Below are 22,647 nucleotides of genomic sequence, written 5' to 3'. Positions count from 1 at the left end.
GGACTTTCACACTTGTCATGTGGATATTGGAGTTCTTTACAACTCCCTTGATTTTCTGTGTTTCTCTTTTGTCGTGGGTAGATCTAGTGACGTGTTTAATTCTGTGCTTAAGTGTAGTCCTAGCTGACATGAACAGACTGCAAACATGCACAACTGTATGCAGGACTGAGGCTTTAACAAGTAGATTTTTGAGTGTCTGGAAATAGGCTTTGATCTTAGAGTGAACTTAAACTTCTGTGGGCTATGAGCATTCGTAGAAATTAAAATCCCTCAGAGCAAGGACATGAAACCATCCAATGTCTCTTCTGCTCTGTGGAGATTCAGCTATTCTTGGCGTATTTGTTAGAAGATGTTCACTGCCAGGAGAAACTTGAGGTCATTATACAATAGCAGCTTCTTAGTGCTGTAATATTCCTTTGGGTCTCCAAAGTTTAGTGAAGTCAATGGGGAAGTTTCTATCAGTTTCAACATTTGGAGAAAATATACTTGCTACAAGTTAGACTCCATCAAATACAGTTATTTACAAAGCATTCGAAGAGGGAAAGACATTTCTCACCCTTGTCTGGTTAATGCTGTATGCCAAGCCTGCCTTCAGGATTTTAAATCATATAAATTGAAAAGCGCCCCATTTGAATGTAGAATGAACTCTGAACCAGTTTAGTCTGCTTCTCAAGGGTAATTTGACACAGAGAAAGGGCAATAGGACCTCCAAAGAGATGTCTGAGGACTGCGAGAGATGACAGTGGTCATGGTGACAGGTGACTCGTCTGACTCTGTAGGCTCACCTATTCCAAGACATATCTTCCTCACTGTTGATCGCAGTCATATTTTTTCCTGTACCCAAAAATGACAGCTTCTGAGTCCTGTTACATCTGGGAGATATACTATACACATCTAGACATCTCCAATCAGTAACAAGACATATTCGTGTGAAAAAACAGCTGGGGCTGGCTTGTAATTAGGGTTACTAGTTATATCTTCTTTCATTTAGGTTAATTACTGCTGCTGTCTTACCAAAAACATGTTCATTAATTTATACCTTCTCCTTGTCATTATTAGAGGATAGAAAGCAAGTTTTGACCTCCTTAAGGAACTTGTTTGCTTTCACAAATTGCTTTTATTAGGTACAGCCAATGGCCTTTCTCTTTATTACCTTTCTTGCTCCATTCTTCTGATAAATGCTACCAGGACAGTCGTGGCTTACAGTGTCCACTGTTCTCTGTTCTCACAATCCAAAGGTAACACTTCTTTTTATAATTCAGTTGCTACTGGAACTTATGCAGAAAACTGACAAATGCACAAAATTGCAACTTATGCGCCGTTAAAAAGACCAAGGACTTTATGTCAAGTTCTTGTTGTGGTAAAGCCAGAAGAGCACAGCCTGAAAAGAAATCTTGAAAAAGAAACAGTTATCATAGTATGCAGCCCTCACTTCAGGAAGTCCCCTAAAAGTGATTGACTGGGGCTAGGAGGATATGTTCTGATTCTAACATTCCTCCTTAAGAATCTGCTATAGGATGAGTAGATTTTGTTTTGCTCTAGTACAGAATTTCTTGTTCAGGGAAGAAAATGGTAAGGGGGTTCAAGGAAAGGATAAAGACAAAATCATAACAATTTGAAGAATTATAATTTTAGTTATGTGGGCTGCTCTAGTAGGAGCTGCACATCTAGATGGGTCAACATTTCCGTGGTAGACTTGAAAGCCTGGGATGTTTCATGGCAGCGTCAAAGTACGTAGGTAGCTGAACTGGGTTTACTCATTCTTTGAGAATTAGGGTGTTCTGAGGATGTTTTCCACTTTGGGCTGGGATGAAAAGCTAAAACAGCAAACATGTTCATGGTTTACAAAGCTTGTATTTCAGACTAGGCTGATCAAATCACTTTGATTCTATTTACCAGCTTCTAATTTCCAATAAAAATTCAATTTGGATGAAAATATCTTCAACCTGAAGGCAAAAAGTCCAAGCCAGGCAAGAAACAAAACAGAAAAGTCTCCTAATAATAAGAGAGATGGTCGATGGAAATCCACATGGTGCAAAGACCTGGCTACATCAGGGTGTTTAATCGTGGGATTCAGATCCATAGACTTGTGAGTGTGTTTGCAGCAAAGAAACCTTCCAGAGCACGTGCCTGCAATATGCCCAGCTGAATCAGCTGCCAGCACTCTACTGAATGCTAAGTTCATTCATTATTATTGCTGGCTTTTTAGGAGGCAAGATGAGGAAAATAAACATCAGTCTCCAACAGATGGGACCAGAGAAGGGCAGCTGCAGGCACACGGTGCGCTACATAAGGCATGCAAGCACACGTGGAACCCTCTGCCCCCGGAGCTCTGGCGTTTCTGTTACACAGGCAGCAGGAAAACACAATTATATGAATTAACCGTCACTCCACAAATCCCTTTACTTTGTGCTTCCCAGTCGGAAAAATAGGCAGGACCCAGGGAACAATTGGTACAGAGGTGCAATTTGGCACATGACAGTAAGGGCAGCACTGAAAGAGCATATTACTGCCTATTTTTGATGAGCAAGGGCATTCCCTGTGAGTCTCCTGCCTTTTCTTTTTTGTTATGGGTACCTTATTTTATTTTTTTATTTTGATGAGCAAGGGCATTCCCTGTGAGTCTGCTGCCTTTTCTTTTTTGTTATGGGCACCTTATTTTATTTTTTTTACCTTTGGGGCTGAAAAGCTGGTAAATAAGATTACAGCACAGGCATACAGACACAAATAAAATAAAATACCATGGCAAAAATAAAACGAAAATACAAATAAACCACAAATACGAATAAAATACAGTGGAAATGTGTAAACAAGATTACTAGGGCAAAACAGTGCCTCTCAGCATATTAACTGCATTGTGGGGAACGTACAGCTGGGGCAGACCCAAAGGCATTTTTTGCCAGGGCACAGCAGATGCGGGTGGAAAACACTAATGCAGCGCTCGAGAGAGAGAGCTGCTCTCGTGGCTGTTCATTGAGTGTAGACAAACTGAGGGTGGGAAAGAAGCACAAGGAGTTTGATTTGTTTGGGTTTTTTTTATGATTATTCTTTCCTCTTACCACAATCATCTTCAAATTGTGTTGGATTTCCACAACTTTAAAAGGATCTCAGCCTGGAGAAGAGAAGGCTCCGGGGAGACCTCAGAGCAGCCTCCCAATATCTGAAGGGAGCTACAGGAGAGCTGGGGAGGGACTCTTTGTCAGGAAGGGTAGTGACAGGACAAGGGGTAACGGTTTTAAATTGGAAGAGGGGAGATTTAGATTAGATACCAGGAAGAAATTCTTAGTTGTGAGGGTGGTGAGACACTGGAACAGGTTGCCCAGAGAAGCTGTGGCTGCCCCATCCCTGGAGGGGTTCAAGGCCAGGCTGGATGGGGCTTGGAGCAACCTGGTCTGGTGGGAGGTGTCCCTGCCCAGGGTTGGAACTTGATGACCTTTAAGGTCCCTTCCAACTCTCACCATTGTATGATTCTATCATCTCAGCTGTCATTTTGCTGTTGCTCATGCCTGTACTAAGGTACACCTTCTAGTTCTGTAGGCCACAAAGACAGGACATCAGGAGTTGCCTTAGGATGAGAAATCCGATGATGACCAAAGGTATTTTGTTGATGATAGGGAGGGGATACTTTTGGGTGGGTTGTTTGTTGTTGATTTAAAATGCTTGAGATTTTTGACACAGCCCTTGTCTGCCCAGTCTGGTAACTTGTCCTTAGTGTGGGCTGAAGCACTGTGAACTCTTATCTGGGAGAGCTCTACGTGAGGAAGGGTCCACAGGAGGATAAAATTAGCTTGCGTTTAAAAAAAGACAAAACCACATCACGACAATCCCTCCACCTTTCTGCTCGCTGGCAGAATCTCTGCTCCCTCCCACGCAGCCCCAGCTGCAGAGCCTCTACTTGCAGCAGAAGCTTCTCTGCCCCTGCCAGTCTCTTTCCAGTCGCTGCTCCCTCTCCCTTCCTCCCTCATAGGAAGCAGCAGCAGCAGCTGCAGCCACAGCAGTCCTCTTTTCCAGCTCCAGAGGGGTGCCCCACTTGTGTAATTTGCGGAAGGCAAAGGAGGAAAACATTTTTTTTATTTTTTTTTTTTTTGCTGCTAGATGAAGTCAGGCTGATCTTCCTCACACAGATTAACAGCTCCAGCTCTCCGGTGAACATCCCACTTCACTTTCAGGTTGGAGTGAAGCATTTCGCCCTGAACCTGTCTCACCTGTAAAGTCAAGGCAGAGGAGCTCTGTGCTCAGTACTTCTGTGCTTAAAAACGCCTTTCAGGCTACAGCTGAACCTGGTGTTTTGAGTTAAGGCAAGTTAATAGGTTGTGAGGATGATGGCCACGTGGGAGTTCCTCCCCTGTTGGAGCTTGAAGCCGTTCCCTCTCGTTCTGTAGTTAATTACCTGTGAGAAGAGACCAGCACCAATCTCTCTACAATGTCCTTTCAAGTAATTGTAGAGAGTGATGAGGTCTCCCCTAAGCCTCCTCTTCCTCAAACTAAACAGCCCCAGCTCCTTCAGCCGCTCTTCATAAGATTTGTTTTCCAGCCCCCTCACCAGCTTCGTTGCCCTCCTCTGCACTCGCTCCAGCACCTCCAGATCTCTCTTGGATTGAGGTGCCCAGAACTGGACACAACACTCGAGGTGTGGCCTCACCAGTGCTGAGTACAGGGGCACAGTCACCTCCCTCCTTCTGCTGGTCACACTATTTTTGATACAAGCCAGGATGCCATTGGCTTTCTTGCCCCCCTGGGCACACGCCGGCTCATATTCAGCCTCTTGTCAATGAGAACCCCCAGGTCTCTTTCCTCCAGGCAGCTCCAGCCACACTTCCCCCAGCCTGTAGCGCTGCAGGGGGTTGTTGTGGCCCAAGTGCAGGACCTGGCACTTGCCCTTGTTGAAACTCATGCCATTGATATTGGCCCAGTGATCCAATCTATCTTCGTCCCTCTGTAGGGCTTCCCTATCCTCCTGGGAGTCAACACCCCTGCTTAACTTGGTGTCATCTGCGAACTTGCTGATGATACACCCTATGTCCTTATCGAGATCATCAAGAAAGACGTTAAATAGAAATGGTCCTAATGGTCCTTTTTGCATGTGACTGGCAAAATCTGGTCTACTTTGGCAGCGGAAGGATCCGTGCTGCCACAGAGAGGTCCTCTACTGAGAATGACACCTTATTCCCTTCTCTGTCAACCAGGGGAAGGAGAGACTATGTATTTTATTGAACCACTCTGAGTCCTGGATGAGTCTTCCATCCATAGCGAGTAAAGCTTAAAGCACCTTTTGAGAAGAAAAGGAGGTAGAAGGCAGGAATTAATTTTCCTCTTGTAGCAGTGGGGACTGCCCAATTCCTGCCCATCAGTGAAATGCATGCTAGTGTGAAAGCTAGAAACAGATGTGTGCTCTGCTGGTTAATGAAGTGTGAGTGACTGCTTCCCTTCTCGCTCAGGGGGCACAGCAGAGCACTGGCATTTGTGCCACGGGCAAGTCTCCCATCTGAACAGTGGCTCAGAACGTCCAGTAAGGCTGCTGGAGAAGAAGTGTCAAGGAGGGAGGTAACGAGCCTTTGGGAGCTGAAAGGGTGGCAGCAGCTCCGGTGCTATTTATATGTAGCTAAGATCTATTTTATAAATGGATCACAGCTATCATTCCTCAGCTGCATAGAGGTCACGGACTTCTGGGAAGGATAACCAGTAATTGGGATTAACTTAAACAAGATCAGTCAGTGAAAGAAGAAATGCAAAATGCCATTTTGAGAAGAGCGTGCTCCTAAAGTGTAAAAAAGATGAAAAGCTGACCAAATTGCCAGATATCTCTCATTTACTGTCTTGTGAACTCACCAAAGTACTTAGAAACATGTTTCTCTTCACATATTTTTGTGATTCAGCTTTTCGTAGAGCTGGAGGCTATAGTAACTTATTAACAGAAGTCATTGCCAGGTAGTCTCTTCACATATTTTTGTGATTCAGCTTTTTGTGGAGGCTATAGTGACTTATTAGCATAAGTCATTGCCAGGTAACTGTGCAGTAGGAAGGTTATTGCCGCCATTTTGAAAGAGCTTTAAGGTTTTAGAAGTTCACCAGCTATGAGTAATAGAAAAGAACCATGTGATTTAGGGTGGACAGGGGCATATCATGGCTATTGAGTTACAAATAGAAGCTCCCTCAAGCTTTACAATCATCTGCAAGAGTTTGGAGCTGAGATATCTATATAAACAACTCACCGGAGGGTCACAAACAAGACTGTGGGGAACAAAAATCCCATCTGTCAGTGGAGAATTCTCACACCACAACCTGATTACACTGTTTCCTAGAATATGCTGCCCCGATATCCTGTGAGTTTCTTTCGACTCTTTCTCTCCTTTTCTCATTAGAGCTCAGGCTGAAAGGCAAATAGCATGTAAAAGCAAACCCTTACCTATCTGATTACAGCATGAATTGTCTTTGTTCAGAGGTGCATTATGAGAAAGGCATACTAGAGAACAAAACTCTCCCATTGGAGCCCTTTCAAAGTTGTTCTCCAACTACTTGGCTATGCAGGTGGAGAATCCCCAGGCTCAGCACCCCACACAGGGGAGCTTCTGGATGGCTTCGGCTTTGCTTGAATTTTTCCATGCCCTTGGTAGTTCATCAGTGTGACAAAAAAGCAGTCTGCTCCCTGCATGTATTTGTAATACACACACATAGAAAAAAGAATAAAGACCTTTAAATGTTGTGGGACATATTTTTCTTCTTAGCTTTTTTCCAGCCTGCTTTGCCAAACTGTCACTCCCAGGTCAGCCTCTTTTGGAAAACTCCACAAATATAACCCATACTAAAAAACCTCAAAATACAAATAATCATAAAGATGAGTTTGACAGTTCATAGCTGACCACACTTTTCTTCACTTAAATTGGGATTTTGTTAGGCAAAGTTTGGCATCCTGGAAGAGAAAACTCTAATAGCAAAATCATTTTAAGGTTTTCTGAGATCACATCACTGTCCAGCTCTGGGCTCCCCAGATCAAGAAGGACAGGGAGCTGCTGGAAGGAGTCCAGCAGAGGGCTATAAAGATGATCAAGGGAATGGAGTACCTATCATAAGACAGACCTGGGTCTGTTTAGCCTGGAGAAGAGAAGACTGTCAGAGGATCTTATCATTGCTTATAAAGGGCAGGTGTCAAGAGGATGGGGTCAGGCTCTTCTCAGTGGTGCCTGATGATAGGACAAGGGACAATGGGCACAAGCTAGAACACAGGGAATTCCATCTCAACATGAGGAAAAACTTCTTAACTTTGAGGGTGACACAGCACTGGAACAGGCTGCCCAGAGGGGTTGTGGAATCTCCTTCTCTGGACATACTCAAAACCCTCCTGAATGTGTTCCTGTCCAGCCTGATCTAGGTGAACCTGCTCTGGCAGGGGGGTTGCCTTCCACCCCCCTCCCTTTTTTGATTATTGTATTAAAAAATATTTTTACTTTTTTTTTTTTTTTTTTTTTTTTTTTTTTTTTTTTTTTTTTTTTTTTTTTAAGTGTTTAAAACATTTTAATGCACCAGTGTGCATTTCACGACACGTATATAGAGGCAGCTTTTGTCACTTACTGTTGATCATCTAACAGGTTTTCTGTGAGGAATATGAACACGACCTGATGGGAAAAAGAAAGTGAGAGGCAACAGTTAATGCTAGTTTTTTTTAAAACTACCAATACAGGTTACTGCAGCTAAGTAAATATGACAGCTAAAACTCTGACTTCCCTGACTCTGTCTATATGAATTGCTGGTAAAAGAAAATATCTTGCCTTCCACCGAGATGAACACTTACCCTATTATAGTGGTGTGTGTCCTGAAGAACTCTGTGATGAGCATTGCCATTCTCTGGATTTGCACTGGTGCAAATAAAAATAAAATTCCTCCTCACAACTTTCTTTAATCATGATATAAAGAGATTCCAGGAATAAAATCTAGCTAATTATCTCTTACCCACCCTACAAAAAACCCAGAAGCGCAGGCCTAAAAGGACCTTTGCAGTTGTGGTTGTCTAGTTTAGAAATTGATTATTTTTATTAAGGTTCTCATAATGTTCAGGGTAGGCACAAGGGAAAATCTTTTGAAAGTCAACCTCTTGAGAGCTATATATTTTAAGTAAAAGCAAAATCACGTGAAAGAATGCCGATGGGATATGGGATAATAATAGATTCTTTTTGCCAAGGCTGAAGGCCAAGAGGTTGGGGTGGCTGGCAAGCAGGTGGAATCAGGTGAAAATGAGGTAAAAATAGTCTCTTGTTCTCCCCTTGGACACAGAGTCATTGCAGGTCTAGTCAGAAGAAAGTGCTTAGATTAACTTGTAGCTCAGGCTACATAACACTTCCCTTTCTCTGTATAGAAGCCAGAACCAAAGATAGCACGATCCCTCTTAACAAATAAATGTACCAGGTTCCTAAAGGGATAGGTTACCCTAGAGGCTGCTAACAGCCTTATGAAGAAGGTGTGAAAGGCTTGGAGAAAGAGGGCTTATAGAAGGTTGTACAGTGGGGAAGAAAGTAATAGGAAAGTACTTTAAAAAATAAAAGAAAAAAGAAAATTGTTTGAAGCCCCCAAAATTCAGTGCAATGAACTCTACTGCATCATGGGTGCCTCCCATGGAAAGTAGTGAAGTACCCAACCTGTGAAATTTAAAAATAGGTAAATGAGGCTTAATACTAGAGTTTGGAAATTATGTTAAGAGGCCAATGAGATCCCTTCTCTCAGCTTGTTAACATAAAAATAGTGTGGGTTTGGGGGTACCTTGAAAGCCAGCAAGCAGACTGTTGAATCAGCCTTACCTTTTCCTGTTTTGATAGCAATGGTGTAAAACAGTTCTTATTAAGTGTGTCAGTATCATAGAATCACAGGCTTGTTGGGTGGAAAGGGCCTCTGAAGGTCTGGAGTTCAGCTTCAATGAAGGACTCCTGTCAATGCCAGATTAGATCAGCTGCAGCTGCCTCCATCCAAGGCTCCATCCAAGAGTGGAGTTTCAATCACTTTGCTGGGTCACCGGCTCCAGGACTACACTGCCTCTTGGTGAAACACTTCTTGATGATCAACCTGAACCTCCCAAGATCTAACCAACAAAAAGATCTCCTCAACAAAACTTTTGAAAAAAAAGCCTGATGTTCAAGTCATCTAGGGCTTGGTGGTTATTAGGGAAGGTGTTTCCTACAGAGGACTTTTTGTCCACAAAGACAAACACAGAAGTGCTTATTCATTAGTCTGCATTTTTGGGGTGAAACCATCTATTACCTGTTTCAAACATTCTAGCTTGTGCCAGTGAATAAACACTCAGAGCTGTAGCATGCACTGTGTCTGCCTACTGAAAAGGCTTGTATAGGTGTTGGTTGAAATGTAAGTGTACGTAGAATCATAGAATCATCTAGGTTAGAAGGGACCTTTAAGATCATCTAGTCCAACCATCAACCTAACTCTGATTTAAAAAAAAGGAAAAAGAAAAGAAACCAAAAGAAAAGCATACAAAAGAAGAACGCCCCACAGTACTTAGTGTCTCTAAGCACTACGTCAACCCATCTTTTGAAATGAGCTACCTAGGGCACACTGTCTTGTAATCCGACATCTGCAACAGGAGCCTCCTGGCTTTTGAAATAAGAAGGCTGACGAGGGCTAAGACAGAGCTCCATGCACAATGCCATGATTTAACGCAGCAGACCGTGTCAGAAAAAAAGTTGCAGCTAATGAACTCGGTGAATTAAAAGGCTGATGCTGACACGGTGTTATCTTTCTTTCATAAGGCTGGATTGATTTCATCAGCCTTTTCCTTTCGGTAAAATGCCTGAGTACAAATGATATTAGTATCTCTGAACTGGATTCTGCTGATAATATCTCAAGTGAAAAAGCCGTAGGATGTACAGGAAGTTTCCATAAATCTATTGTCTCAAGTAGCCGTGTTATTGAGAGCAGTTTTCGTGATGTTTTCCTGAAAGAAATTGCAAAAAGCAGCTTCACTCCAGGGCCACCTTATCCATGTAACCACTTTTTAAGAGTCTAGAAATAGCATAAAGATTGATCGTGAGGCATACCACAGTGCGTGTGACAAACACAAACTGCTTCAGAAAGTCTTTTGGCTTTCTTCTGATGTGGATTGATGCATGAAAGTCATTCATAAGAAGTATTTTTTTTGTATCACTTGGGGAATGCTTGCATCTCACATTTTGGGTTTTTTTTCCCCTTATATTTTGTCCTAAATTTAGAACAGAAGTAAAAATACTTAATACAAGAAACTGAAAATTTTGAAAGCTCAAACTGAAAATTTTGAAAGCTCAAGCTATATAAGCTAGCAATTTTTTTCATAACTGAGTGCCATGAGCAGAATGTGTATGAAATTATGGTTACACTTAAGTAATCATATTTGTATGAAGTGTCATAGAAATTAGATAAAAAAGTGAAACAAAACTTTGCTGTTATGTAGGTTGAAACATCTCCATTCACTTAAACCATGTTGTCCGGCAGACCCTTGTTCTAATTTTTTCCACTAGGTCCTTTTTTTTGGCACAAAATTGCATGAGGCATCTCCCGTTTGGCAGGAAATTAAAAACTGAGAAAAATACAGGGATGATCAAGACAGAAACTGAGAGCAAATAGGGTCTGCATTTATTCTGCTGTGGAAGATGATCTGGTCTGATGTATATGGTCATCTTTATGTGGCTTGCATCCAGGATCCCCATCAGCCTCTTTGTAGGCTTTCCGCTGTCCTTGTAGTCTCTAAGCACTTCCAGCAATTCATTGGAAACCATAGAAAAACAGATCCTGCACTGAATATGCTGATCTAACTCTGTGCTGGAAGAGTGATGTGGAAATATGAAGAATAATCTACAAGGAGAGTAGTCTCATATTTCTGATGTCTGCTCTGGGAATAACATCATTCCCTTCCAGTGGTTCAATTCCTCACATACCCTAAATTAGAGTGAATAAACATCCCATATCTCAAAGTGTGCTTGTCAATGCAATAATATAATCATGAAAAGTATGGAAACGGCTGAGACTTGTGGTAGAGTTAAGAATAATGAATAGGATTAAAAAAAATACCAGCCCTACTGAGGTAACAGCTCTGGTGTGCTTCACCCTAGTATTACAGGCCTTGTGTTTGTTTCTCTATTGCCAGAAAGCTTAATGAGGGATAAGGTTTCTATCAGTACTTGAAATTTTATTTTTATATTTCAGAACATAAGTCAGGGAAATAATACAATTTCCTTTAAGTAGCATTAATCCAATTTGGACCTGGTTATTTTGAGCTCTAGCAAGTCAGAAGAATTATCTTGATCTGATCACAAAATAAGTAACAGAAATGCCTTTGCTATGCATAGATTAAGATAAAATGGTGTGATTGCATCTCATTCCCTTGTACAGATTAAGGTAAGAACAGTCAGCCTGGCACCAGGACAGTGTTCTGACAGTGAACACTGTTTATAAAGACACTCTCACCTGCAAAAGCTCCAGCCTTTGCAAAAACCTAGTCTTTGAGTTTTGGTCCATTAGGTCCATTAGGTCCATTAGGTAAGATTTTCTGCCCCAACCCGTCTTAATGTTCTTCATGTTTATTTTTGCTTCTTAAAATGTAAGAAATAACATTTTCTTTTTTTTAATCTACGTAATCACTGATTGTGTATATTTTCATATTATTGTGTCCCATAAAGTTTCCCTATCTCTGTGGATTGATCTTTATTTACTCATATTTCACACTTAGAAATAATAATAATCTAAGAAAATAATCTATATATCTATTGCTGTGAATCTTAGATTGAATGATTGCAGTCAAGGTGGCCCCAGAACAATTATTTTTTCACATGGGATTAAATTTACCTTTTTCTCCACCCTAACACTTATCTGATGGTATCCAAATATGAGTGTGAAAGACTACAAAGTTGCACTCAGTCTGTGTAAGTGCAAATAAATGCACAAAGTCAGGACCAGTGGAAAAACTTCTCTTTTCTCTTTATTTGTCACACTTAGAGAAGTTTAAGTGCTGGTCTTTAGATAAATTATTCCGGCTCACATCAGGTGAGTGGGAGAAGATTCTAGGCCAGAGAGACTGAACTGATCACAATGTGAAGAAAACTTGACCTGACAAAGCAAAAATCTGCCCTTACATTAGCTGCAGGATCAGTGACCCCAGTGGCTCTTTCCCCTTTCTCTCCGGTGATTCACTTCATGCACCATGAAATGTGCATTATTTTGACAGCCAGCAGAGCACTGAAAGATGGAAAACAAATATTACGAATGCAAAGTTCTTGACTCATGGAGTTGATCTGGCAAAGTAGATGTGTTTTGTCATGTAAGTTGTTCTCTAAACATGAAAACCATGAAATGACTTTAAGAAGGCTCTGAGACAAAAAGAGGTATGTTTAAATCCCTAACCAGCCTTCTAATTTCTGATATTTTCCTTTCTTTCTTGTCCCTTGTCCTTTCCTCACAGAACATTATTAACCAGAACTCCGATGCTCGAAACATCTCAAAGCATTCGGTGTTTGCAGTCGAAACTTTGGTTCTGATCACTTGCAGTCAATGCTGTTTGCTCCTTGTCTTACTGGAAGATAAAAGATTTTTCTAAAAGCAGCTGCCTGGCTAAGAACAGAACGCAGAAAGTTGAAATTCCGGGGATTAAATTGGATTTTCCCATGCAAGAGCACGTATACAGTGAGATACATGCCATTCTGTTTACTCCTCTATAGAGTCCAGTGAAGACAGCTTCAAAAGCTCACAGACAGCTCACATACCAGGAGAAGTTACTTCTCGGTGATGAATCCATACTAAATTTATCTCAATTCCAGAGTGACAGTTTATAGTACTATAGTTTATAGCAGTTTATATTTTAAAAAAGAACCTTCTTTCCTTGCCTTCGGAGTCTTGAGTTTCACTTGGGAAACTTATCTCAGCAGATCTGTGGGGTTTTTTTTTTCCTCTTTCAAGTAAAATCACAAGCTGATGAAAGGTCCCAATATAAGTTCTGTGGGACGGCAGGGCCCCCCAGATGGTCTCTGCCAAGATGACTCTTGGCAAAGGCCACACGCCTGCTTCTTTTATTTGATTTCTTCTGTGAGGGTGAAATTCCCACCACAAGGACAGGCATGGGCTGGAGAAGGAAGGTGCTATATAGTCCTGGAAGACGATGTGAGGGTGAAATTCCCACCACAAGGACAGCCATGGGCTGGAGAAGGAAGGTGCTATACTGTCCTAATCAAAACATTAACCTCAAAGTAAAGCTTAATCTCAAAGTGATGGGAGGGAATACAGAACTTAAAGGGCACATGAGGCAGATAGGTAGGGGTACAAGTTGTGGGGATACAATGAGAAAGTCAGACAAAAAGAAGAGCATGGGGAACATTGTCTTCTATTCTGTGAAGGAATCCATGTAGTCAGTGGGTGTCACTGAAAGGAAATCTGCCTGGGTACAGGATATGAAAAATAATTAGGAAGAGGCCCTATAGGAAATATTCTGGAATAACTGCTCTGAAGCATTTTCGTTCCCTAGTGAAATAGGTGTAAGGTGCATGGAGGATTTCTAATCGTAGAGGTTTCTCATCATTCTCAGACTGTCAAGCTGAGTAAAGAGAAAGGAACCTGCAATCAGACTGAATATGCAACTGGGCTGATATCTTAGTTTAGTTCCTTCTAAACTCATAAATGCCTTTATCTTTCCTCCTTTTCTCCTGGGAGCGAGAGGTGGAGGGAGAGAGTCTGTCTCCACCACAGGCCAATTTGGCCTAAACCACAACAGTGGGAGCTCTTGAACACCATGACAGGAGACATACATATAGGGTAAGTGCCAACATACTATCCAGTAGATCATGTGTAAAATACATTGGTTACATGATGTCAGTAGGTACATGGTAAAAGATCACCAGCTCAAGTGCATGTTTTGGTCTATATGAAATTGCAGGAAAAGGAGAAGATATGCATAAAGTTGATGTAAGGAATGCAGTGGAAATGCAACCATGTGTTTCAAATCCTGGTCCCAGCTTTGTAGTGACAGAAAGCATTTCTTTGTTGCAGTCCTCACTAGTGAACTTTCAGTAGAAGGGAGAGGAATTGTATATTTGTGTACAAGCACTTCTTTCTTGGAGAACTACTCCATCCCTTAGATGTGCAGCTGAGAAAGCTAGGCTGAAAGTCACAGAATCACAAAATGGTAGGGATTAGAAGGGACCTTCAGATTATCTAGTCCAACTCACCAGCCAGAGCAGGTTGACCTAAAGCAGGCCAGACAGGAACACACCCAGGAGGGTTTTGAGTATGTTTTGACCTAAAGCAGGCCAGACAGGAACACACTCAGGAGGGTTTTGAATATGTTCAGAGAAGGAGACTCCACAAACCCTCTGGGTAGCCTGTTCCAGAGCTCTGTCATCCTCAAAGAAGTTCCTCCTCATGTTGAGATGGAACTTCCTGTGTTTGTTTGTGCCCATTGCCCCTTGTCCTGTCATTGGGCACCACTGAAAAGAGTCTGGCCCCATCCTCTTGACACCCACTCTTTAGATACTTATAAGCATTGATAAGATTCCCTCTCAGTCTTCACTTCTCCAGGCTAAACAGATGCAGGTCTCTCACCCTTTCCTCATAAGAGAGGTGCTCCATTCCCTTGATCCAGCAATTCCTCTTGAGGTGCTCCATTCCCTTGATCACCTTTGTAACCCTCTGCTGGATTCTTTCCTGTAGTTCCCTGTCTTTCTTGAACTTGGAAGCTCAGAACTGGACACAATACTCCAGATGTGGCCTCACCAGAGCAGAGCAAAGGGGGAAGACCTTTCTTGATCTGAAAAGAGCAAAGGGGGAAGACCTTTCTTGATCTGCAAGCCACGCTCTTTTTAATGCGTCCCAGGAGACCATTGGCCTTTTTGTCCACAAGGGCACATTGCTGGCTCATGGTCAACTTTTTGTCCACCAGGACTCCCTGTCTGTTGCTGGCTCATGGTCAACTTTTTGTCCACCAAGACTCCCTGTCTGCAGAGCTGCTTTCCAGCAGGTCAACCCCAAACCTGTACCGGTGCAGGCTATTCCTTCTTAAGTCCAGGACACTACACATGCCTTTGTTGAATTCACAAGCCATGAATTGAAGTTGTTGAAGTCATGAGTCAGCTTAATCTAAAGAAGCAGAGAAAGCTGAAGCAGTTTGGGAAGTCACATTCATGAGTCAGCTTAATCTAAAGAAGCAGAGACAGCTGAAGAGATGCAAGCAGTTTGGGAAGCCACATCGGAATTCAAGGTAACCTTTGCAAGTCTGGAAGAAAGACCAAAAATTAGAATGTAATCCAGCAAAGAAATGCCTGTGGACTTAAACTCATATAGTTGCCAATTAATCAAAATGCAAGGTGGAAAATGGCTGGTGAAACAACATTTCTGTGGAAAAGGACCAAAGAGTTACAGTGAAGTGCAAATTGACCATGAATCTGCAAAATCATAATACAATGGAAAAATCTAAAGTTACCCTGGGGATGTCTAAATAACTATGTTGAATGAAGTATCCTTGAAATAATCCTTCCCTTGTACTGAGCCTAAATGTGATCTTGAATGGTGTACTCTGTCTCCAGGTCAAGGAAAATGAGAACAGATTGGAGGAAGTCTCCATGTGAGCAACAAGAATGAGGCTCAGAAAACATGCATTCTGCACAAGAATAAAAGAGCTGAGTTTGATTAGTCTGGAGAGAAGTGTAAGGAGACTTTTGATGTCAGGCAAAGAGGAGGATAATATTGTTTTGAGGCACTTTGGAAGTGGAATGAATGCTGGATGATGTTTGAGAATGGAAGCAAGACCAGTAGAGGAACACCAAGGTGATTCATAATGTAGGATGAGAGGATGGGGGGGCTGGGTTTGGTCAGCTTAGAGAAGAAAAATCTAAGAGAGATAGTATTTCTTAGCTCCTTTTACCTATTGAGTAGTTACAGAGAACACAAGGTCACATTATTCTTTCTCAGAAATGCACAAGGGCAACGGACATAGCTCACAGTAAAGAAAATTCCAACTAGATATGAGAAAAAGAAGAGCCATAATGAAATCCTTTGAACACTGGAAGAAGTTGTCCAAGGAAATTGTGGAATTTTTCAACATTCAACTGGAGAAAGCCCTGAGATATTTGATCTAGCTTTCAAGTTAACGCTGTTTTGAGCAGAGGGTTAGACTATAGACTTCCAAAAGTCCCTTCCCACCTAAATATCTTTGTGGTTTTATGAAAATAAATTCAGGTTAGAAATCAAGTGTCCTTGACCTGTTAAAGCCAGAAAAAAGATAAGATTGAAATAATGTGAGAATTACCTGAACTGCTCCACTACCCCTGATGTCTGTCCCATGTGCTAGAGGAATAAGGCAGGACAACTGATTGATGATGCAACTTCACTCATTAATTTTAGAAGGAATTAGTGCCCTGTTAGATTCTTGCCTGCCTGCACTTAAATAACAAATACTTACAGTCTCAAGATCTTAAGGGCTGCAATCTTCTGTACAGAGGAAACCATCTTTAGTTTAGTGATGAAAAGAAACAGATGTTCTCTCCTTTATGCACTAATCTTCCTGTATGTTTCAGAAAATTAAGGTTTGGGGAGTGGAGTTGGGGGGAGGGGGTGAGTTCTTCCTCTAAGAGAGAAGATTCAACAACAATCACTTCAAGTAGTTTCACTAAAAATTATTTGTCTTTTTACAGATCAGTAGCTTGCAGGCAGATTGCCAATCACTTTTCCAAAATATTAACAGCTTGTTTTAACAGTTCCCTATTATGCAACCTTTTTGTGTCCGTCTCCTCTTGTGCTGTTCCTAATTTAATATGGGCTTTATTGTGTCAAAGCAATTTTTTCTCTGTTGCCAGATTATGTGCAAGTTCTACTGTGGTTCACTGCCAAGGGTTCATCACTTTAGGGTTAGGACGGCAGATTCTTATCTGGGATTTGATCTTTTTCCACTTCTTTTGGGCACTTGAGATGAAAGACTTTCATAATACAATTGAGAAGTTGTGTACCTGAAGAAATCAGGCAATTCTGGGCTAACTAATATATGTTTTTATCATATAATGTTTGATCTAATCATCAAGTAGAGTGTCACGCTTCCAGTGGCCCCACAGGGAGACTTTTCTCAGTGAGGCTTTAATCTGTTTCCCGAGTTTTTGGATAGGCTTAAAGTTTTGGGGTTGTGGTGGGGTTTTTTGTTTATTTGGTTGTTGTTGGTTTGTTTTGGCATTTTGACATGTAGCTTCTTTAAACAACTGTCCTTAAGATCCCCTCTGACCTCCACTCAAAGTGTACTCAAGTTTGCATTAAGAAATAGAAAACTGTCCAGAAGTTAGGGAACCTCAGGGTTATATTTGTCTTGTGAACAATCTATGCTTGCTGGGCACCAAAGGAGGAATTCTACCTCCCAATTTTCTTTTCTTTTTTTGTTCAAAATTAGTTATCAATGTAAGTAGAAGACCCTGAACCTATTGCAATAGATCTGAGAGGGCACTTGAGCCTTTCTCGGTCATGTATTAGTCCTCAGAATTCTTCAGAGTAAGGCGGCGTAAGGTAGTGCCATGGTAATACATGGGGGATCAAGTGACAACTTGGAGGCCAAAATTTACACAGAGATGTTTCAGATGTGGGGCCAGTTGTGACCTTTCCTCTTCTGAAAGGCTCTGCATATTGAGGGTTTGGTCACTACTGGCTATGTCATCATCAGGTTTAAATTTGGTTTGGGGTGGGAGGTCCACACACTGTATGTCTTCTGGTAATACCTCAGAAGCAACAAGGCTATCTTAGTTCTTACACAGATGTAGGTAGGCAGAATTAAACAGGAGAGCAAGTAATCTGTCAGGTGCATGACTGCTGCAAAATGTGAGTTATCTAGCAAGCAGAGGGTGCAGGTTATTTTGCTGATAAATATTCAGCAGTAAAGAAATGGTCCCAGCCTCTTCCATGAGTAGTAACTGTCCACAACCCATTAAAAGAATAAGGAAGAAAGCCCATATGCATCCGAAACTCCCTTGAATAAATCGTTCCTATTTTGGAAAAGGCTGTATCTGTACGTGAAGTTTGACAAAGCTGGAGATAAAAATCTGAAGAGGGAGAAAGTGACAAATATCCTTCAGGAAATTTAGAAACAGAAAGGAAAATTAAAATACTTAAATACTTGAAAGCTGGCATTACCTGCTTCTCTATCCCCCGGACAGAACTATGAAAGCTACTTTAAGGAAAACCAGAGCAAACGTTCTGCTATGTTTTGGTATACTCTTTTTTTCCTTTTTTTCTGACCACATTTCTGATTTTTCACTACCTGTGTGAGGATGTGTGGGCTTCTATGGTCACAGGGGGTTGTTCCTGTTTCCTTACAATTTTTTGAACATGGCCATGTGAACTTCATTAAAGTTATGGTCACCATTTTAAAGAGTAAACAGAGAAACGTTTTCCACATTTCCATCCTTCTCATCTTAATACAAACAAGTGACAGGAGGAATTGGTTAGTCCAGTGGTGGTGTGATGCTGCATCAAAAGCTGATTGTATTTCTTCAATACGTTATATGATGAGGCATGTCCACCATGACCTTCAAAGCAAGGTTATGACATGCAGATGCACACATCATGACTTGTGAATTTGTGTTGTGATGGCAAAGCTAGGTTTCAAAGGCCTTTGAAATTAAGTTGACTGAGACTTGCTTTTCTTAAAACCAGCTGTTGTGCTGCAGTGTAGTCACCTTTGTTGCTGATTCTAATGACAAGCATTTGCAATGATACATGATATAGTCTGCTAACGTTTTGGAGAGGTGGAAGCCAAAGGCTGGTGTGGAGTTTCAGTTAAGTGATTTCATGAATTTAATGTGACCTGTAGTTCCTTTGTCAAACAATAGATCAGCAAATGAATTTGAATATGTATTATTTGAAAGATGAAAGCTAATGTTAGCATCTGAATGGGACCTGGAAACCTGACAGGTTTTTATTGAGCTCCAGCATTCTTATAATATCTGGTGAATAATTCATGTCCTGAATGTGGCTGTGGCAGAATGACTGCAGAAGCAGCCATGAGACAAAACCAGACATTTACCTCATCCCATTCTCACCTCAAGGTGTGTGCTCAGACACACGCAATTTCTACTCAGAAACTAATTGCCTTAAGCGTTTCCACAGTGTCTTGATGCAGCTTCCACTTAAGGGAGTGGACCACATCAGCCTGCCAGAGAAGACAGCAGGGATACAAGGGAAAAATGCCAGTGTTTGAGGTTTGGGGTGGGGGGGATAGATTTTCCTACATAGACAGCACTCCACTGTACAATGAGCTTCTCATGACCCCACTGATAAAGGTGTGCCAGGAGATTTGCTTCAGGCATGTGACATTTTCCCATCCTAGATAACGGACAGATGAGAATAGATACAATGTAGATGTGGGAAATGAGCATTTAATTCCATATAATATTGATGTGTATAATTTGAATGCATAGTTTATGCAACTGTTGCCCCAAATTCTTGCAGGTTAACATAGCAGAGTGAACTAATCATGATCTGGGCACATGATCAGAACAGGCCTGTGGAAAGAAAAGGATTGTCTTTTCCTTCTGCTCATGGAACATGATGACAAATGCTTCTACTAGGAACTAAGCTGAGATCCCAGAGTTTCTTTTTAGAGCGTGCATCAGGCAGGAGGAGTCAGGTGTCTGGTTCTGATCCAGGTCTGACCTCACTTTGAAAGGCTTTGGGGATCAATGGCCATTCTCAGGCCGATTCAGCCTTTCAGTATGATGTGGTCTGTTGTAAATAAATAACCTCCTGCTTTCTGGAAATCACTTACTGGATAATTATTGAATAATTTTCTCAGTGAGGTCAAGGAAAGAAAATGCTGTTAAAACACTTAAATAATTGATTCTATTGCTTGAAAATACCCACTGAAATTGATGCCATGATTGAGACCGAGTTTTTATTCAGAAAATAAAATGTCAAATTAAACACAACTCTATTGATACACCGAGAAAATGCTTCTTGGTATAATGCCAACATCAATAATTATAAAGGGGAGACAGCAGGCTAAAAGGCATGGCTGGCAGCAGTTTTAAAATATTTGTCCTTGGTGGGACCAGAGACTGATTTAGTTTAAATTTAGATTCCACAGAAAACTAACATCTTAAAAAACTTACTGTTTTATTTCATAGAATCATAGAATCATTCAGGTTGGAAAAGACCTTTGGGATCATCAAGTCCAACCATCAACCCCAAAGTCCAACTATCAACCCCATTTGTTGCAATTCAGAACAAACAAGATACAATGGAAGAAGCTTATATTGTCCTTAAAATACTGTAACAATGGTGCAGTCAGATGGGTGAGTCAATTCAGGTCACAGCAGGTAAGGATTTAGCCCCACAGGTGAGAAGTGAAAACAGTAATATGAATTTATGAAGGCACACATTTGTTTAAGAGGTACTCCCCCAAGCAACACCAAGCAAAGCCTCAAAGGATCTATACCCAGTGTGAGCCTTTATGATGAATAGACACTGGTCTTTTCATCCGCTGGTGTTCTCAGGTGCAACCCCTGTAGACCATCTGAAAGGTGTTTGACTTTTTTTTCTGGTTGGGACTTATCAATGTCTAAATAAACTATCACTGGTGTCAAGGCATGGCACTGGCATTTCCGGGGGGCAGTTAAGGCTTTTGCTATGTGGTAGATTTTAACAACCTCTTCTGAATCAGAATGCTTTAAATCTCTATGGTGGCATCATATGAAGTTATGTTTGAGCATCAGTTGGTTCTTAGTGGTGGGAGAAAAGCTTGCAGAGCATGGGTCCGCATGAGGAAAGGTGGAGCATTGAGTAGATTTCAGGACATAATTGTTTGTGGGAAGTTTCTACGTGAGACCAGACTGTCCTGTCTTTGAAGAAGAGGTCATGTTTTCAAATCTCTGTTTGTCAGTGTCTATCAGCACGTAGCGTGTTCTGGACAGTTGCACGAGATGAAGAAAAGAAATATAAATGGACAGATTCTGTCTCTGTCGTGGCTCATCTCTTTACAACTTATCTCAAAAAGGAAGCAGGCCCTGAGTATGGAGGGCAGACAAAAGGTCTCCAAGCAAATATTAGCTATTAAAGTCTATTGAGTGGAAGTCTGCGTGTAGTTTATCAAGTGGTCATACACTTAGACAGTTAAGGCAGAACCTATTGCCAGTGGGTGATCTGAACGTTTTCTGGCAGATCCTGAGAGAAATCAATATGACTGAGGTTTGTGAAAGAGGAAAACTTGTTAGTTTATTCAACATTCTCCAACCTGCAGCGTGTGAGCCAGTGACGGAGCAGAGCACAACCATGGGCTGAGCTGCACTGAGCACTCATGAGTGGGACAAGTGAGAAATACTTGGAGAAACGCAGCTTGTTGCAAAGGAAAGTTTATTCTAACTTCCTGCTGCTCCTACTGCTGCAGCCTGCTCTGATCCTAACATGGAGAAGAGAATACACAGGCAGGGAACTTGCCTCCAGGGCAGGGATAATAATGTCTCTGGACACAATGGAAATGATTCAGTCTTTGGGCCCAAGTCCGACAGGACTGTGAGGTGTGGTGGATCATCTTTCCTAGCCATTATTTGATAGTTCCACACTCTCCAAGTCATGCCCCCTCCAAGGAATAAAATTAATAATCGTTTTCCTTTCAGGGGTAGTGCAAGACTCTTTCAAGCAGCATGCTTTTGCAAGTGTATCTTGGTCAAAATTTTGCCAGAATGTCTAGGAAGGAAATTTCTACAACACCTCTTGGGAAGATAGTGTCCAAGTGGGAATTCTTGGATGAACTCCTGGGCTGCATAGGGAAGAGTGTGGCCAGCAGGTCAAGGGAGGTCTTTCTGCCCCTCTACTCTGCACTGGTGAGGCCACAACTGGAATCCTGTGTCCAGTTCTGGGCTCCCCAGTTCAAGAAGGACAGGGAACTACTCGAGAGAGTCCAGCGAAGGGCAACAAAGATGATTCAAGGATTGGAGCATCTCCCTTATGAGGAAAGGCTGAGAGAGCTGGGACTCTTTAGTCTGGAGAAGAGAAGGCTGAGGGGAGACCTTATTAATGCCTACAAGTATCTCAAGGGTGGGCTGAGGGAGGAGGGAGCCAGACTCTTTTCAGTAGTTGCCAGTGAGAGGACGAGGGGCAACGGGCACAAGTTGGAACATAAAGGGTTCCACTTGAATATGAGGAAGAACTTTTTCACGGTGAGGGTGGCAGAGCCCTGGAAGAGGCTGCCCAGGGAGGGTGTGGAGTCCCCTTCTTTGGAGATTTTCAAGACCCACCTGGATGCTCCTGAGTAACATGCTCTGACAAGCTCTAGGCAATCCTGCTTTGGCAGGGGAGTTGGACTAGATGATCTCTATGGTCCCTTCCAACTCTAAAAATTCAGTGAAATTCAGTCAAAACTTATTGCCTAGTAGCTCCCTTGTAAAATAATTCTCTTAGAATTGATTTACCACTATTTTGGGGGCACAAAGCTACTGTTGTTGTTTATAAGAGTGCCGCAGGAGTGGGCTTAGTTTGAACCATGAAATACTGCTTTCATTAACATGTGAACAATTTACAAATGATCTCTCATATCTCGCTGATTCTCAAGCAACTTGCAAAATACTAACTTAACAAAAAGTGTTCTACATCAAGCTGATGCCTACTGTAATGTAATGGCAGATGCTATTTTGGGAATACTATGTCTCTGTCCGAGATGTTTCA

This window comes from Calidris pugnax, unplaced genomic scaffold (assembly GCF_001431845.1).
Source record: "Calidris pugnax isolate Ruff unplaced genomic scaffold, ASM143184v1 scaffold47, whole genome shotgun sequence".
Lineage (NCBI taxonomy): Eukaryota > Metazoa > Chordata > Aves > Charadriiformes > Scolopacidae > Calidris > Calidris pugnax.
The sequence above is the reverse complement of the archived record's forward strand: the minus strand, read 5'-3'. Positions refer to the sequence as shown.